This window comes from Myripristis murdjan, chromosome 23 (genome assembly GCF_902150065.1).
Source record: "Myripristis murdjan chromosome 23, fMyrMur1.1, whole genome shotgun sequence".
In the NCBI taxonomy this organism is placed as follows: Eukaryota; Metazoa; Chordata; class Actinopteri; order Holocentriformes; family Holocentridae; genus Myripristis; species Myripristis murdjan.
The window spans coordinates 23,901,567-23,920,621 of record NC_044002.1 but is presented as its reverse complement, the minus strand read 5'-3'; the positions used below and the strand labels follow the sequence as shown (position 1 = coordinate 23,920,621).

At 39.6% G+C, this 19,055-nt stretch overlaps 1 long non-coding RNA gene across 1 annotated transcript; it reads right to left on the bottom strand.

Moving 5' to 3' along the window:
* Positions 1-9,431: 9,431 nt before the first annotated feature.
* Positions 9,432-11,179, bottom strand: LOC115355425 (uncharacterized). The gene is made up of 4 exons (XR_003927880.1): positions 11,118-11,179; positions 10,233-10,306; positions 9,799-9,842; positions 9,432-9,669 (listed from the first exon to the last, which is right to left on the bottom strand). It is a non-coding gene; the product is annotated as an uncharacterized LOC115355425 (long non-coding RNA).
* Positions 11,180-19,055: the final 7,876 nt, after the last annotated feature.

Sequence of the window (19,055 nt, the reverse complement as noted above, 5' to 3'; positions counted from 1 at the left end):
GGGGCCCCGCGGCGTCCCGAGGAGCCCCGCACGGCGTCACCGCGGCCCCGGTCTGTCTCTGCGTTTGTAGGGTAACACGCTGATCTGCTGTAAATCCAGTGCAGGACTTCTTATTCATAATCCAGGGCCGCTCAGGTCCCAAATTAACGCCGAAGCTACGGGGCGTCGCCCGCAGCTCAGATCTTCACTTAAATCCTCCAGAGTCCAGATTTACAGAAGCTGTTTCCACGTCGACTGCGTGGGCTATTTGTAAAACTGCAAATATAGCCACAGGGCTTCACAGCAAAACAGATAAATTAATCAATTAAATAAAAAAAAAATCATTTGAACAAGTCTCCTTGCTCACAGTCTCCTTTTCAGTGTTAAAATCTTGTTTTTTGTCAAACAAGATTAAAAAAAATCTGCCAGTGGGATGAGATAATCCCACTTTTCTGGAGTCAAGAGTCATTTCCTTGATCCTGATCTGCCTTATTCTGCCTCCTATGAACATATTTATGCTTGTTCCCAGTGCAGTTTCACTTGTTTTTTTGTTTTTGTTTTTTTCATTTTGTCTAATTATCAGTGTTTAAAATCTTGTTTTCTCCAAACAAGGTCAAAAATCTGCCAGTGGGACGAGATAATCCCACTTGTTTCCAGAATTTTTTTTAAAATCAAGTGTCACTTTCTTGATCCTAGTGGCTGATCTGCCTTCTTTAAACATTTTTATACTGAAACAAGTGACACTGCATCGGAAACAAGTGGGATTATCTCATCCCACTGGTGATTTTTTTTTTTGTTTTTTTACCTTCTTTGAGGAAAAACAAGATTTGAACAATGAAGAGGAGACTGCATGACTTGTTAAGACTAGATTTTTTGCTTGAAATCCAAATTCTGCTTCATTTTGCTCACACCTTTTTTTTTTTAATCCTCCTGTTTCTGTTCTTTGCAGCAGCAGCGACCCAGTTTCCTCCTCAGATCGATAAAGTTCATCTTATCTTATCTCTCATATTTACTGGAGTGACGGAGGCGAGACGGTTGACGCCTCGACTCGAATTCACAGCGTCCCTGCTGTCTCCGCCGCTCGTCCTCGTAAACAGCAGGAAGTTGTTTTCAGGTGACCTGCTGAGTGTCTGTTTGTTTTGTTTGTTTGTTTGTTGTGGCGTTTCTGCACTTCACTTCCCAGAAATCATCCGTCAGTCAAACAGTGGATGGAGATTTTTGGATGGAGTTTGAGTTTCTCCAGCAACGGTGGCTATCACTGCTCATGCTAACGAACCAGTTCTTCTTCTATGGTTTATTCCAAACAAACCACAAAACACATCACTTCCTGTGCAGCAAGTAAAGAGCTACCAGACACCGAATGTTTAGAGCAGAAAATGGAAAAGATTCATTGCAGCAGTTAGACAGAGAGGACCATAAGTGACATTCATCCATGTAAAAATGTCAGGCATTATCACTTTAAGGCAGGCATTGCCAAAGTGCGTCCTGTGGGCCAATGGCGGGTCCTGGACATGTGAGTTAGATTTGGTCCGGTTCCACAACAGTTTTAATCCAACATATATCACACGGTGTTTTGCTTTTAAGAATGGTAACGAAAACTTTAGGAAAAAGCTCTCCAGGGTGGCAACAGCAAAATAGATTTTACCCAAATTAATGTCTGCTGGCCCCAGTAGTTTTACATTTCTGCAAACCAAAGATATGTTCAAATGTCACGTTTCCAGGTTTCATTGCGTGGTATAAATTGAGCGAGAAACGCAGCGTTAGGAGTCGGGCTGGTGGCTCCATCAACAGGACTTTGCCTCTGCAGACTGGGACTCGAGTTCTGACTCAAGAGAGAGCTGGGTTCATTTTTTGCCAACATTCAAGGAAAGTTTTCCCAACCATAACCAAGTCATTTTGGTGGCTAGCGATGCAAGCTAAAGTGGCTAAGCAGGTACATGCAAAAACATTAACACCTTAATGTGACGTCGATGAAGGCTCCACCACATTGGCTTATAAATGTAAATGTTGATATGCAACGTACAGTGGTGGAAAAAAGTTTTCAGACACCCTTAAAATTTTACACAATCTCAAATATTATCATGAAATATTTGTGGAAAAATCTTTTTTGTGTTTCAAAAGGTGTGGCTGCATTAGACAGATACAAACAAATACAAATTATATTTTTTTGTTTATTGTTTACAAGAAAAACTAACCAAACTAAATTCTTGACAGTTAAATCTTTCTCTTCAGGCGTGTTTCCTGCGTTAGGTTCCTTGTTTTAGCCATTTTTGTGTCTGAAGAACGGATGTGCTGCTTTATATAGACACCAAGCTTGGCAACAAAAACTGTGTCTTTTAATAAAAAAGAACGACCTTCATCACTGGTACCAAAATGACCCAATGCTCAAAATTTCTTATGTATTTTTATGGAACCAATCAATTTGAAGTTTTTAATGGCTTTTTAAGGATTTGTTTAGTATTTTGGCTGTGACTGTACTAAAAGAAATTGCACTTGAAGGCCTAAGAGTGATTTGTTAATGCAATATTTCACAAATGCATGGGGTGTCCCAAAACTTTTTTCCACCACTGTATTTGTTGATGTTTCGTAACATTAACCACAACCGTTTCCTAACTTTAACCAAGCAGTTTTGGCGGCTAACGTAGCTAACGAGCTAACATTACCTAGCATTTACATTACCCATGACCTAGGGATGGATGTGTGAATTTTAAAGGTTTTATGACGTTAACGCAGGCTCCACCACATCGGGTGTAAATATAAATGTTGATATGTAGAATCGCTGACATTTGAGCACGACTGTTGGTTATGAAAACATTTTCTGGCCACTGGGTTAAAAGATGATAGCATAATTCTTGCGCACTACACACCAAAGTGCGGAGACGCTTATCACTGACATGCATGACTCAAAATGATCACCTCTACCTCCAGAGTCTATCAAACAGCACAGACGGGACGACTTTATGACTTTAAAATGAGAAAATGTCCAACTTTAAATCCTTCCCGTGGGAAAATCAGACCATTACCGCAGCAAACTGTGACACAACGAGACACGATAATACATCACTCAATCATAAAAGCAAATTAAAGTGAAGTATATCGGAGTCTTATTTGCTGAGCGGGCTTGCTGTTTATTCATCACACTGTCAGGTGAGGCTGAGGCGTTCAAGGGCACCTCAACAGGTTGCTGAGGGAGGATTACTTCACTCGCTCCTTTATCCCACACTGGTTTTTCCCAGCTGGCCGGGGGATTTGAACCAGCGGTCCTCCAGTCACGAACACACCTCTCTGCCCTTGACTTGCCTTGCCTTTGACCCCTCCATACTCGGCTGTCAGACGAGTGGCATCAGAGAGAAACTTTGAACGAGGACGAGAAAAAGCGCTCAGAGGAGAAAATCAAACTGCTTCACGTGGACCGATTCATTTCATGTCAGTAAACGAGACAATAAATCACATCGAGGAAAATAATGAGGGAATGGAAAACTAAGAGGAGCGTTTGTTTGTTTGTTTGTTTGTTTGTTTGTTTGTTTTTTTAATGAATGTAAAGTTTACATCAGGCCCTGAAAAAGCTGTGAGTGTCGTGTCCTTGGAGAGAGGAAAGCCCCTCCGTCCTGTGTGACCTGCTCGGCCATACTTAGCTCTGGGTTATTGGCTTTGTATGCTGCTGTGCCACACACACACACAACCACACACACACACACACATGCACGCACACACACAATCATCATCATCTCTTGCTGCTGTTAAATATTGAAAGATTCAGGTCCTCTCAAGCTTTTACTACACACTACACAATGTATGTGTGTATGTGTGTGTGTGTGTGTGTGTGTGTGTGTTAGTTTGCTATGTTTGTATATTGCATAACAATAATGTATCCTAAGACGCTGCATTAGGGATTAAGATGACAGCGACAATGCTTCCGATTGCCACTGCACATGTGTGTGTGTGTGTGTGTGTGTGTGATAATCCCATCCTCGTGTATCATTTTTAAACATCACTCTATCATTGTCAAATTAATGTTATTTATTTGGTATAAAGACTGTGTTTCTCTCCTTCCACCCCCTTGGCGATTTTTTTTTGTAGTATGGCAAAGGCCTCATTGACTTCCATTCATTCTCTACAGGGTTTCCCTAAGCTTAGTCATAACAGACTTTTTGGCTGCTGGCGAGCACTGAGGAAGAGGAGGATGAAGAGCAATGTGCTGTTGGCCTGTTTTCTGTTGTCTGTTTCAGGGAGGCGTTGGCAGGTCAAATGTTTTTCCTAGGATGGTGACATTAAACATTGGGCAGTCATTTTGTTCAACCCAGTATCATGGCCAAGCGTGTAATTCACACGGTGTGCCACTTTTTGTAGCGTATCAATGTCACGGTGTTCCTTTCTAAATCGTGTAACCGACACGCCTCTATGAGAGTGTACTACCAGCAGGGGGCGACAAATTTCTCTGTACTGCGGACAGCTGCTGGAAGCATTTAGTTGACTCCATCCCGCTTCAGCGCAAGGTAAGATAAAGATGCATGACCTATGAAATGTATTTTTTAAACTAGTAATGTTTTTTGTTAAACAACTTTTAGGTCCCCTTGGGGTGTAATCATGTTAATTACATTTTATTTGTCAGTGCAGAACCGCAGGTGATCGACGTTTGATGAAATCAAAGGAGAAATTTAACTTTGCTCCGTTAGCATTTAGCTTTACAGCTAACGTGAGCTGAGAGCTAGCTTAAATTTAATGTTGCTGAGTTGGTCATATTGCAGTCAGATCAGTCTTTTGAGCCGACGGGATACTCCAAAACCCACCGGAGTCAGGCCATTGATATAAGAAGCATTTTTTTCCAAATGTCGGGTTGTGTTTTTATCATTCTAGCGCAGCTCAGGTAGGGCACGGGGCATTTAGAAAACCTTAATGTGGCTTGGTGGACTGTGGAGCTTTGTTACTGAGGCCAGTATTTGAAGAATTGTCATTACTGGCAAAGTAGGGCCAAATAATTCTCCAAATGGCACAATGACGGTATATAAATGCTATGAAGCTTAACTGAAGCCTAGCTTCTGGTCGCCAGGTTTAAATATTAAACTTTAGGTAGCGCTCGTCAATGTCACCTTTACTCAGGCGTCCAATCGCAGTGGAGGAAGGGCGGGACGGGCGGGACAAACACCGCAAAGACCAAACGTCACATCCTGCCTGTACCGGGATGCAACAACATCAGCATCAGCATCCGCGATGGAGAAATGAATGTTTGTCTTTGTCTTTATCTCTGAATATCCAGAGATAAACAGTGCATGTTCGGGGGCGGTGTCCACCAAAGCCTCTTGTCCCAGCTCCAAAAGCTAGGCGCTTCTCCGAAAGCCCAGCTGTGAGCGCGTGAGAGCGCTTTGAAGGCGCAGCGCCTTTCAGCTGAGACGCTTTGGTTGCTAAGATACGGACAATCCGCAAAAACAACGTTCACTGCGTTTGTTGCAAGCTCGTAATTTTCCACTTGTTTTAATGGTCTTCAGAATATTAGTTGCCAGCCCTTGTTGTAATGAACTGAGGGCTTATCGCTAAGTTACCTCAGTATCTGCTGGCTAGGTGTGCAACTGTATTTTCTGCATCGATAATATGACAAATCTAGGAAGACTTGCCTCAAGAGAAATAGCTTAACATTTTTTTCTTTTGTCCAACAGCCCCTGTCAACAGTCCCACCACCTCTCTCCCTGTTCCTCCACCTATTCCTTCTTTTTTATAAAACAACCCAACGGCTCTTTTAAGAGCCACTCCTACACCCTCATACCACCACCCCACACACAACCACTCCCCCCACACACAGACCACACACACACACACACACACACACACAATCTGTCTGTCTGTCTGTCTCTCTCTCTCTCTCTCTCTCTCTCTCTCTCTCTCTCTCTCTCTCTCCCTCCCTCTCTCTTTTTCTCTCCTTGAGGACCCACTGTCTTGAGGTAAGTTTTTTTTTTATTCTATTTTATTTTTTAAAGTCTTTGTCACCTAGGTCTCTGCCCAAATCACTGAGTCTTTGCCTTTTTTTTTTCTTTTCTAAGTATTAACGTACCTAATAGCCACTAAGCCTGGCAATATTGTGTAAATTAGCAACATGAGAAAAAAAATAATTACAGCAATGACAATATGAGTTTTGAGGTAAAAATATTTAAGTGTTCAGGTGTCTTGCTGATCCCTTTTAGTTTAAGTTTTTGCAACCTGCACCAGTTTATGTGATGTGCAAATAGTACTTTTTTTGGCTTAATTAGCAAAATTATTTGGCTGTTAAAAATCTACAGGTCAGACTTGTGTTGAAGCTGTGTTATTAATGTGATTTCAGAATCCAGAAATATCCTCACCAAAAAAAAAAGTCTTTGATGCACACATGTCAACACTGCGGCTTCAGGAGGAAAAGATCGTCTTGATGACGGAGATGCGGCAGCATTGCACCTATCTCAGAGGGCTGGCTGGGGCCATCAGGACTGAGATATCAGAAATATCCCATGGCAGAAACAGTGGTAAGAAGGCAATTTTTTATTGTCTTGCTTCATTGATGTTGATTTTGCATCACTCACTGAGTACAAACACAATAATATGCTTAACCCTTTTACAACTTCAAGTGTTAAATTATGGCTTCTTGTGGCTCTGTCTAAATGATTTGCAGTTCTTCTGTCAAGTGTCTTAGAAACATCTGAACAACACTGAGTGGAAGTATTGTTATGCCCCTCATTTTTCATTCCAGGCAGTCTAAGTGAAGAGGGGCAACATGGGCTATTCTGTCTTCTTCATAAAAGCCTTGCAGATGTGGAGAAGAAGTTCCAAGTTGTCTGCTTAAGTTACAGCCAGGCTTTGGGATCAAATGCTGCTGATGCTTTGCTGGAGGACAGGCCTGAGGAGATACTGGAGGACCATAAAGAAATGGACTGTGACAGTTTGGATGACAGTGATGTGGAGGCAGTGTAACCCTGCATGTCCACCGCGTGTCATGTTGTGATTGTGCATAGTGTTTCATGTGTTCCTACATTGATGTATTTGTTTTTTTGTTGTTTTTTTTTTTGCTCTAAGGCGGGATTATTAAGGCAGACACTCCCAATATACCTCTGCGTTAAACGCTAAGCAATTCTCTGCCAAAACGCTACTGCTGTTCCTGTTGTTGTTATTTTTAAAAGGAGCAGCAGTAGATCCAGATCCAGCATGATCCAAACTTTCCAAACAATTTGAAATCAATCATGTGTGATTACAACAGCAGTTCTTTTAAAGATGACGCTGCCAGCACAACAACAGGATGTGACGCCAGAGGGGCGAAATGCGGAAATGATGTAATTCAGCGGACCAATCACAGGTCTTGTTGTCAGTGGGGGGCCTACGTGGGAGCTACGTGGGGTCTGAACCATAATCTGGCCTTTATACTGTATATTTCAGAATGTTATTCACTGTTACAATTTGGTTGAATTGAGAGTGAACCTTTAAGGAAGATGGCACTAAATCTAATACTGGCTGCTATCACAGTGCCAACACAGGAAACTTAACATAACTATGTTGAGAAAAAAAATAAATAAAAGTGTTTCAAAACATGCTGACTAATTCTTGCTTAAGTGTACTTCTTGAAAATAAAATCTTTGCCCATTTGACTTTTTTCCAGTTGCATTGTAGCCCAGTTGTATAGCTTACAAAAGAAGACCTAAATAACAAAAATAAGCACATGTTTTTTCATCATTACCCCATTGCACAACTTTGCTCTTGGTTTAATAAGTAACACTAGACAGCTGGTATTTTTCCCTAATTCTAGTATTATGTTACCTTATTTGACCCTATATAACCCTCTCTCTCTCTCTCTCTCTCTCTCTCTCTCCCTCTCTCTCTCTCTCACCCCCCCTCCTCTCGCTAATGAGAGATATGCGACTAACCAATAGGTTACGATTAGCTAAGACAGCCTAATATTTACGACCGTACTAGTTCCTGTAGCTGTGGCGCTGATAATTGCGGACTTTTGCTAACCGCGGGTACCGGAAACATAATGAGTGTCACGCTGCTTGTGGTGGTTCTAAAAAATCACCTGGAAAAAGTCAACATCTCTACGTTTATTTGGCATACATCATCTATATGCAATGCAATTAAAAGTTCGGCTTTGCTACGTATTTGAAATAATGAGCAGAAATATTTTATAGAACCCTATCTCAAACCCTCCTTTGAAAAACAGAAAAACTACAAATATGGCGGCTTTCTCCTTACATGCACAGCGCGCGACATAGCTTGGCTAATGGGAATTGTAGTTTAAAAACATTTTGCGTATTTACTAGGATCTGAAGTTGTAAATAATCATTTGAAAGTACACTGAGGGGTTTTAGGGGATGACAAACACAGTGGTGTAACCAGAAATGTAATATGTATTTTGAAAATGGGTGAAAATCTATTTTTACCAAATTTGATAGCGCCCCCAATTGGTGACTGTACCCACATGGACTTACTCACACAGTTTAGGTCAAGAGCTTTCTATAACAGTTGGCCTCATGTCTGTAGCCGCTGTTATTGCTGAATAACAGTGCTGCAAAGATGCACTGAGGTCAGAGTTCAAAGCTCAATATTTCAAAGGAGGAAGCTGTTACAATCTTCAAACTGACATATGTTACTCTCCAGGTTGAGACAATTCCAACGATGTATTTGGCTTAGTCCTATGACAAAATTCTAATTTTCACATTTCATGGTCACAGCCTTGGCCCAGGCTTACGTTCAGTTGGGCCTTTTGTCTTTTGGGTCAAAGTATGAACAAAAATCATTGCAGTCAATCATATAGTGACATAAATCTTTTAAGGTAATCAGAGTTTACTAATTTACAACCACACTAGTAGTTTTGGCTAACTTAAAAGCTTATTTTCTTGGAGCAATGCTAAAATAGGCTTACATCTTGTTAGGGTTAGGGTTAGGGTCAAGCCCATAGACTGTGGTTATGCACTGTATACTAGCCTGAATGATAGACAGGATGGTATTATGTGAAGTGACTTATTTTGGTCACATATTCAAGTTTACATGGAGAAGCAGCGTTTATTTTTCATGCTCCACATATCTGGAACAAACTCCCAGAAAACTGTAGATCTGCTGCGACTCTGTTCTTTTAAATCACAGCTGTTAATGTCCTGTTCTATCTTATTCTCCTTATAGCTTCTTTTTATTCATTGTTTTTATGTATGTTTTCTTGTGTTGCTTTTATATTGTTTTAATGCCTTTATGCTTTATGTAAAGCACTTTGAATTGCCTTATCGCTGAAATGTGCTATACAAATAAACCTGCCTTGCCTTTACCTGTTGGCCTGCTCATCAGGTGGTGACCCTTCCAGCGATACTAAAGGTTGAGTTTCTTTATTTGAGGTTCTTTATTTCAAAGCGTTGTGTGAGTGGTGACCTACATGTCAGACATCGAAAAATGCTTAGCTACATTATTCAATAAATATTTTGTGTTATTAAATCAGAAACAAGTTCACTTTTCAAGGTTTTATTGCAACAGGTAAAGTAAAAACCAGCATAACAAAAACAGATCACTACATGACAATATTTACAGTGCCCAAAAAACAAACAAACAAGAAGAACACTGTAAAATACAAAGTGCAAAATGAAATACAGCAACAAATGGAAATGAAATCATGTGAACAGCTGCTAATTTGCCGCAAAAACCTAGCAAGTTTCACTATCCGGCACCCACTGCAAAGGCCACTTCTTTCCACTGTAAGACAAAAAGGAAAAAAAAAAATGGGTTATGCAAATAAAATCTATATACATTAAGACACTCTATATTGAAAACATGTAATACGTACTCATTACTTTATATTCATTGAAAAAAGGTCATACACACCAGATTTTGCATGGCTCCCACTCCACATACTTCATTTTTTGACCCTAAAAAAAAAAAAAAAAAAAAAAAAAAAAAGAATATTTTCGGTTTACTCCACGTGGTAACAGTTACTCCACTCTATTAAATACTCTTGTGATTCAGCAAAATCAATCAAAATGAGGTTCCACAGTTTTAACCTGGAATCATGTATTGCCAGCTGAAACACTGAATACTGAATTTATGATTATACTGAATTGTTGGTATATTAATATGGCATGTCAAGCTCTTGCCGTTGATAAGCACCTTAACATCCTGTATCCAATCAAATCAATACTTGAACTGCAAAATAAAATTTCATTGACAGAAAAATTTTAATTTGCATTCCTTTTTAATATTGAATGAGCTGAATTGGGTAGAAGGAGGAAATGGGTCTAGTGCTTATTATTATATCTAACCTTGATGACTCGGGTTTTGGCAACCCTCTTCACTGGGTAAAAATCCCCGCTCCCTGTCAGTGTGTGTGGGCATTCTGAAAGGAAAAAAAAATGACATAGCTTTACAATGCACTAAGTAAAACTTTTATATGATGGCAAGAGGTTACTGTGATAGCATGGGTTATACGTTTTTTTCCTTTGTGTTTAATACTGTTACAGAAGTTGTATGGCACAATGGTAAGTTACTGTAATCAACAAAGTATGGGGTTGGGCAATAAAATAAATATGACTGATGTATTTATTGTTGTCAAAAATGAAAAAAAAAACAAAAAACGACAGGACAGCTTATCTTGTGTGATACTGCTGCGCCTGTGTGTGGGGTCAAGCGCACACTTGTGCAGGAAGACTGCAGAGGCTTACACCCGTTGGCAATATCACTATCCTTTCCTACATTTCCAACTTTCTGCAAACTTGATCTATTTCACAAGTGTGCATTGGACCCCACATAAAGGTGCAGAAGTACCACACAAGGTAAGCTGTCCTGTTGTATTTTTTCATTTTTGATCTTTACCTGTTTGCATCCCTGACAGCTGGAGAGTTAAGACTTTTCTAAGCTAAAGTTAGCCTACTATGCAACTTCTTGGCTGCTTGGTCCTGTCATGCAACAAACACGACTAATCTGGTGTTGGAGTTCAACACGACACATACTGAAAACAGTGGAAACACCTAAATCTTCTCCAAATGCTCTGTCATACAAAAGCAAACAATTAATCTTCCCATACAGTAGGTTGCTAAACACATCACGTCTTGATTGCCCAAACCTAACCAAATAAAAAAACAGTATCCATGAGAACTCATCAATTAGTGTCAATCAGATGTATGGATTTACACAATATATCAACACACCTTTCCTTTTCTGTCACAGTACTGCACTGGTAACTGGACAGCCTCCTTCCACACTTTCATCTGTTAAATAAGGGAAAAAACATTTAGAAGATATCCAAAAAGTGTAAACATGTATCTAGAAAATCACATTAACGATATTATTTGCCGATAAAATTAATTTCTCATTTGGCATTGCACTTTTCTAGTATGGGAGGAGGGAGGGTGGGGGGTCAGCTCTAGGGACAGTGGAGTTTCACAGTAAAGGGGGGAGAGAGGGGATGACATGCAGCAAATCACCTGAGGCTGGATTCAAGCCCTGATCACTGTGGTTTAGGCCTAAGCCATGTGGTATGTGCTCTACCAGTTGAACTACCGGAACGCACCTGAGATTTTGCTTTTAATTATGGACCAAATTTTTCCAGTTGGATAATAGATGTTTGGGAAATTTGAAATATGATTTCACCATGAAGGCATGGGAATAAAACTGTCTTCATCAAGAATTCACAAAAACACATGGTAAGTACTCTTTAAAGTATGACAGGCTCTGATGTAAGCAGGCTAATGAATAAATTTCAATCTGCTGAATGACTTGTACAGTCACAATGAAGTACCGGTGATCACAATGGAAAATAGACAGGTGACAATGCAAAACGACTCTAACAGTATTGTGCTGTACATTTATATGCATCTGTTTAGCGTCGCCCTGGTGGCTCACTTGGTGGAGCGCTTGCGGCATGGCTTGGGCCTGGGCTGCGGCCACCCTGGTTTGGGGCCGAACTTGGGCTCTTTGCTGCATGCAAAGAGCCCAAGGCATAAGTCATCTTTTATCAGCCCCACCTGACGCTGTGATCCGCTCACTCTGAAAAGATAATCACGCAATGACTGAGAAAGATATGAAATATAATAGTGGTATAGAATAAAATAGTATAGTAGTAGTATAGTATAACAGAATAATAGTATAAAATCTGAAAGGGCATGCTAAGGGTATGTGTAAAACGTTAACTTGTGTTTTTGCTGGAGCGTAAAAACACTAGGGGGTTAGGTTCAATAGGGTGACATATAGGCTACAGTGATGCAATTTTTCCTAGGGACTTGTGCAATTGAGCAATGTGCAATTTCAGGGTGCACTTTAATTTGATATGATGGGTTCTGGTGCAATATGCATGTTTATGATCCAGAATTCTGTGCAAATTACCTAAGGGACCTATGCAATCAAGCAATGTGCAATTTCACTATGTACTTTACATTTACATGCTGGGTGTCTGATTCTGTGCAATATACCCGAGGAATCGTGTAATAACTTATAAATTCACTACACTATTCACTATTCACTATTCACAACTGCACTTCACTTTACTGTTGAGGTCTGCCCCCTGGTTGCTACACCCCTGCTCCTACTCTTGTGCTTTGTTTTTGGTGTCTTATGTCTTAGCGATAAGCCCTCAGTTCATTACAACAAGGGCTGGCAACTAATATTCTGAAGACCATTAAAACAAGTGGAAAATTACGAGCTTGCAACAAACGCAGTGAACGTTGTTTTTGCGGATTGTCCGTATCTTAGCAACCAAAGCGTCTCAGCTGAAAGGCGCTGCGCCTTCAAAGCGCTCTCACGCGCTCACAGCTGGGCTTTCGGAGAAGCGCCTAGCTTTTGGAGCTGGGACAAGAGGCTTTGGTGGACACCGCCCCCGAACATGCACTGTTTATCTCTGGATATTCAGAGATAAAGACAAAGACAAACATTCATTTCTCCATCGCGGATGCTGATGCTGATGTTGTTGCATCCCGGTACAGGCAGGATGTGACGTTTGGTCTTTGCGGTGTTTGTCCCGCCCGTCCCGCCCTTCCTCCACTGCGATTGGACGCCTGAGTAAAGGTGACATTGACGAGCGCTACCTAAGTTTAATATTTAAACCTGGCGACCAGAAGCTAGGCTTCAGTTAAGCTTCATAGCATTTATATACCGTCATTGTGCCATTTGGAGAATTATTTGGCCCTACTTTGCCAGTAATGACAATTCTTCAAATACTGGCCTCAGTAACAAAGCTCCACAGTCCACCAAGCCACATTAAGGTTTTCTAAATGCCCCGTGCCCTACCTGAGCTGCGCTAGAATGATAAAAACACAACCCGACATTTGGAAAAAAATGCTTCTTATATCAATGGCCTGACTCCGGTGGGTTTTGGAGTATCCCGTCGGCTCAAAAGACTGATCTGACTGCAATATGACCAACTCAGCAACATTAAATTTAAGCTAGCTCTCAGCTCACGTTAGCTGTAAAGCTAAATGCTAACGGAGCAAAGTTAAATTTCTCCTTTGATTTCATCAAACGTCGATCACCTGCGGTTCTGCACTGACAAATAAAATGTAATTAACATGATTACACCCCAAGGGGACCTAAAAGTTGTTTAACAAAAAACATTACTAGTTTAAAAAATACATTTCATAGGTCATGCATCTTTATCTTACCTTGCGCTGAAGCGGGATGGAGTCAACTAAATGCTTCCAGCAGCTGTCCGCAGTACAGAGAAATTTGTCGCCCCCTGCTGGTAGTACACTCTCATAGAGGCGTGTCGGTTACACGATTTAGAAAGGAACACCGTGACATTGATACGCTACAAAAAGTGGCACACCGTGTGAATTACACGCTTGGCCATGATACTGGGTTGTTTTGTTCCGTCACCATCCCAGGAAATGAAAACTTAGCCAGAGAGGAATTTTGTTTACAAAAAAAACAAAAAAAAAACATCCAAAAATTTTTGTCTCCCGCCTTCCTGAAGAGCATCAACATGTTGGCAGTGATTTTTCCATCGGCCTTTCACTTCTTCTACCATCAACATCACAGTGCTGTTCCTGACACGACCACTAGAGGTCGCTTTATTAACCTAACTACAGCTCGTAATAACCTGCTGTACATAATCTTCAGATAACCTTTGTTGTGGAAATATTTTTTTTTACTATTATTAATTGATGACGAAATTTATTTTTTAGGTCAGAGGTTGCGGGCTCTTATTAAAAAAGATTGTTACGTTAAGTGGCATTTTGTTCTGCAATGATTTTGTACCTGTTGTGTGAGCGAACACCCGATGGGGCCTCATGACAAAATTTGCTTAAGGCCCCAGTTTGGCCAGGAGGGGGCGCTCTGTACAGAAGAGAGGACGTCCTAATGTCAAAAAACAATTTATTGATGTTAAAATGCACATGTAACACTGTCAGCCATGACTATTACTACCTATAGACCTATAGTCTGACATTATGTTTGTGCATATCCTTATTTTTGTGTGTCCTCTGTATTCTGTAAAGCACTTCATTACAATCACATCTGGATTTAAATACACCGGGATTAGATTAAAGAAAATCTCATTGGAAAAACGGTCTGTAAAGTAAGAGAACGTCATATGTAAGAAATGTTGAGGCACAGCTAGCATTACCTTTTTTAATGTAATATATGTAGTTTGTAGTTTTAGGTGTTTTGCTTCATTCTCAGTTGTCCAGCATTTGCAAAGACGTGACATCTAGTCCAGCAAAATGATGATGATGATGATGATGATGACAGGATTAGATGAAAGTTTTATGATCCCAGAGGGGAAATTGGGTCACCACAGCAGCAGAAAATAGATAAGACAGAACAAATAAAACAGGACACGTTGAAGATAAAGTCACAGCGTCTTCACGAGGCTTCAAATTAAACAATGTTGATCTTTGAAATATCAAAAAAAAAAAAAAAAAAAAAAAAAATCTGGTCCTTGGCTGACAAAGTGACAACCTTTGCGAAAACTGGATCCAGTCATTTATTTTATTTCATTTGATTTATTTACTTATGATACTAGATGGTGAACTTCGCATTTTTATTTTTTAAATTTTTTTCATAAAATAGATGGACAGTTTTGGAGTGCCATTTTTATTTTATTATTAAATTTACATGTCAAATTAAGTTTATCGACAAAGTGCCAACAAGTTTTCAGGTTTTTAGAGTGGTTTAACCAACTGGACATGTTATTAAACTTACATATTAACCAACAAAACTCCATAATATTCAGCTTGTACCATTTACATTACCATTATACTTATCATATAATATAATAGTAAACAACACCCTGAGTAGGTATATTATGGCTTTTATGTTACGAATCCATGTGTGCTGTCTGAGGGGCTTCATCAAACTAATGTGTGCAGTATGGAAGAGAAAATTAACAACAAAAATAAATAAATCAAGTTTGCATAGCAGTCAACCAAAGTTATCATTTTGCTGTAACTCATTTGTTGTGACTCACTATAACTCATTTTAATGGTTTCCATTTTTTGAATGAATGAATGAGTTTATTTGTCATTGCACAACAAGTTACAACGAAAATGAGGATTGCTACTTCAGCACAATGTATAAAAATTAATAAATAGATAGTTTAAAAAAAAAAAAAAAAGACAGTATAAAACAACACAATGACAACAGCAGCAACAACAGGGACAGTTAAAGGTGCATCAGTATGTTTTCAGCTGACCTTTGTGGGTTGAGAAAATTGTCTAGTGTCTTGGGTCCTGATGAAAAACTTTCAAAAGTGGATAAAACCGAATAAAATCAGAAGCAGCTGTGTCTGAGATACTGAGGGTGAGGCTTTGGGGCCCTGTTGGCCTGGTGGTGGCGCTGTGTGGTGTCAAAATCGATCCGGGTGAAAACTGGCGGCCGAGGCTCAGACGTTGCACATGGAAACCAACCCAGTACCTGGATACACCTTAGAAATCCTAACCCTTTTATTTTGTCCTTATGTTTTGTACATTCGGTGTATTTTAACTGTTGAAAAATAATTAAAATACTGTCCCTCAAGGCATTAAAGGTGCACTACGCAAAACTGCTGAAGGCTGATCGAACCATTTAGAGTCGACTCAACGACGACAAAAACGCGGAATAAGCATGTAATTTTCCATTGAGTCGGACCAAGAATGAGAACCATGTGGACTCAACCATTAAACTAACGTTTTTTAAAATCAGTTGAGTCTACATGGTCCTCACCTCAATGACCCATGGTTATGTACCAGGCATCCATTTGGCTCACTGGCGGCCCCAAGTGGCAGCAACAGGTAAAATGCTTATATTTTGAGAGTTTGAAGTACTTCATTAGATAGATAGATAGATATACTTTATTGATCCCAACCAGGGAAATTCTGGTGTTCCAGCAGCAACAGTAGAACATACAGTAAAGTTAAATAAAAAAATAATAAAGGCTAAATATATACAATAAAGACTATAAAGACTAAAAACTAAAATGTACAATAAGGGCTAACCTAAGAAAAAGAGATATGAGATGTGAAATATACAGATGGTAATGAATATGAAATGAAATGTACAGATGGAATTGAAGTATATACATGATTGTATAGATAAGGAGAGTTAGCATGAAACCACGAAACCAAGAACCAAGTGGCAGAACCCGACGCCCGACGCCCGGTACTGGGATTCAGGAACTAACCGACTTTATTCGGCCTCTTAAGGAATCATCCCTTCCCCTCCAGTCTGAAAAACAGTGTGAATGTATATTACCCAGAAATCATTTGATGTCAGTTAATCTTAAATTTTTTTTCATGCTCTGCAGTCCCGAATTTACTCTCATTACACTTCTTACTCCCATTTTGAGTGAATTCAGGGACCCTAATATGAGAAAATGTTTTGGTTTGTTGAGTATTAAACTGTTCAGATGTCATAGTTGAACACAGGGAAATAGATTCAGAGTGTTGAGGCTTAAATCCTACATTTTTTTTTTATTATTGTAATTTCTAGTGAATTAATACAGAAAAGTGAAACTATTCCTCAACTTGCTGTTGGATTTAGGAGACAGTTTTTTTTATTTTGCGATTTATCACATCCCGTGTCCAGAGAGGATTTAATCATCGCAGACGTCTCAAACTGCTTTCTGTTTCGGTCCCAAATCAGCCCCATTTAGACTGATCAGATGGGTGTATTTTTACCATAAAAATCTTGCCTAGTGTAGCTAAAATTTAACGGCTTTGAATAAAATCTTGGATTGGGGTTTTAAAGCTCTCCCTGTGTCCAGTTTGGCAAAGCCGCGGCTGTAAATAATGTAGTTTGTCGCAGCAGAGAACCTCCGTGTCTCCATTTACCGGCCCAGCGTTTAATAGATGGCAGCTCTTTCAGGATGAGAGCGCCGGCTTTCACTTCATCCGTCTCCCCTTCCACAATCTCTGGCTGTCTTTCTTTATCTTTTGGATTCTTTTTCTACCTCGTGCCGTCATCGCTCACTGTTGCCTCCCCTCTCACTCTTTAATCTCCAGCGCTCCGTCTATTTCCTTCCATCTCCCTCCTATTTTAGGTCCCGGTTGCATCTATTATTCATGTCTTTACATGGACGCTTGGACCAGAGAGCCGTCGCCGATCGGCTTCATCACATTACACCCCGGGCGTCCACCTGTGTGTGTGTGTGTGTGTGTGTGTGTGTGTGTGTGTGTGAAATCACATTTTACATCACGTGGAATCTGAGTGAAAAAACACCTGAGATCCAAACAAGTCACGCTAGATTTATTTAAGCCCCACAGTGAAATCGCCCCCCCTCCACTTTTCACTTGTTTGAATCGACGTCTCCGGACCCGCTGTGATTTTCAGCGTCTTGCCCGAGGGCACTTCAGCAGGGCAAAAGGTTTGCAAACCGGGAGTGGTTTTAGGGCAGAGAATGTGACGTATCATCGGATGAATAAAACAGATGTGATCTGAGCGCCCAAGCCTGTGACCTGGAGTCAGACGTGGCATGCTGTGGCACAAGGGCTTGACATTTTACATTTTCAGGTTTTGTTTCAGTTTAGTTTTTATTTTTTTTTAGCTTACAACCAATGAGAGAGGTCAGTGTCAGATAGGCTGTCAAGAGTAATTTTTAATTGTTTCGGCTGCATGGCAATATTCTTTAATCTCCTGTCCATGTAGGTCTCACACCTGAAGCTCATTGCTTTATACATAGAAACATAATCATGATTCTGAATACATACATTCTGATCACGCATACAAGAGAGCTCATTTATAGGCCATTTCTGACTTAGCATGATGAATCTACATCATATAAATACAGGTGAAAAAATAAACACAGCATAGTAAACCAAGAATATCAAGGAGAGTGTAAGTGTACTTTTTTTTTTGTTTTTGGCCCAACTAAAGCAGATTCTGGATTTCTTCCCTTTTCAGTTTAACACAAACTGAACAGCTTCTCTGCCCTTTAGGCCGAGGCAGAACATTTTACTTTAAAGTGACAGGTAACCCGACAACATTTGATCTTTAAAACATTTTTGACCCCAACTATCAAGGTCCACCGAAAGAGCATGGAATCCATGAATTTAACAGTAAATTCTGGGAGAATTTGAGGAAGTTTTTTGGTAACACTTTACAATGAGAGTACAACAATTAACGTAAGTTTATGTTAGTTAATGCCGTAATGGTTAATTAACTCAACTCAACTTTATTTATAAAGCCCTTTAAAACAACCACAGCTGCAACAAAGTGCTGTACAAAAATAGGCAATAACAGGAAAATAAATAAATATTAAAATAATTGTTTATTGTTTTTAATGTTTCTAAAACAACTTAAAAACAATAAAACAATTTAAACTCAATAAAACAATTAAAAACAAATAAAACAATAAATAAAACAAACCATAAAAACACTAAAACAGAAGCAGAGTCTCATGTGGGGTTGAAAGCCAAGGAGTAACTGTTAGTTAATGGTTATTATGGCATTTACTAATATTAATAATATCTACAATAACCCTTAAGTAACATATAAATTAATACCTTAGCATGAACAGCATTAGTACATGATTCTTAGACACTTTAGTTAACGGTTAGTTAACTGTTACTTAATGTTTATTACCTGTTACTTAATGTTCATTACCTGTTACTTCATGTTTATGATGGCATTAACTAACATTAATTGTTGTACTGTTATTGTAAAATGTTACCAGTTTTTTT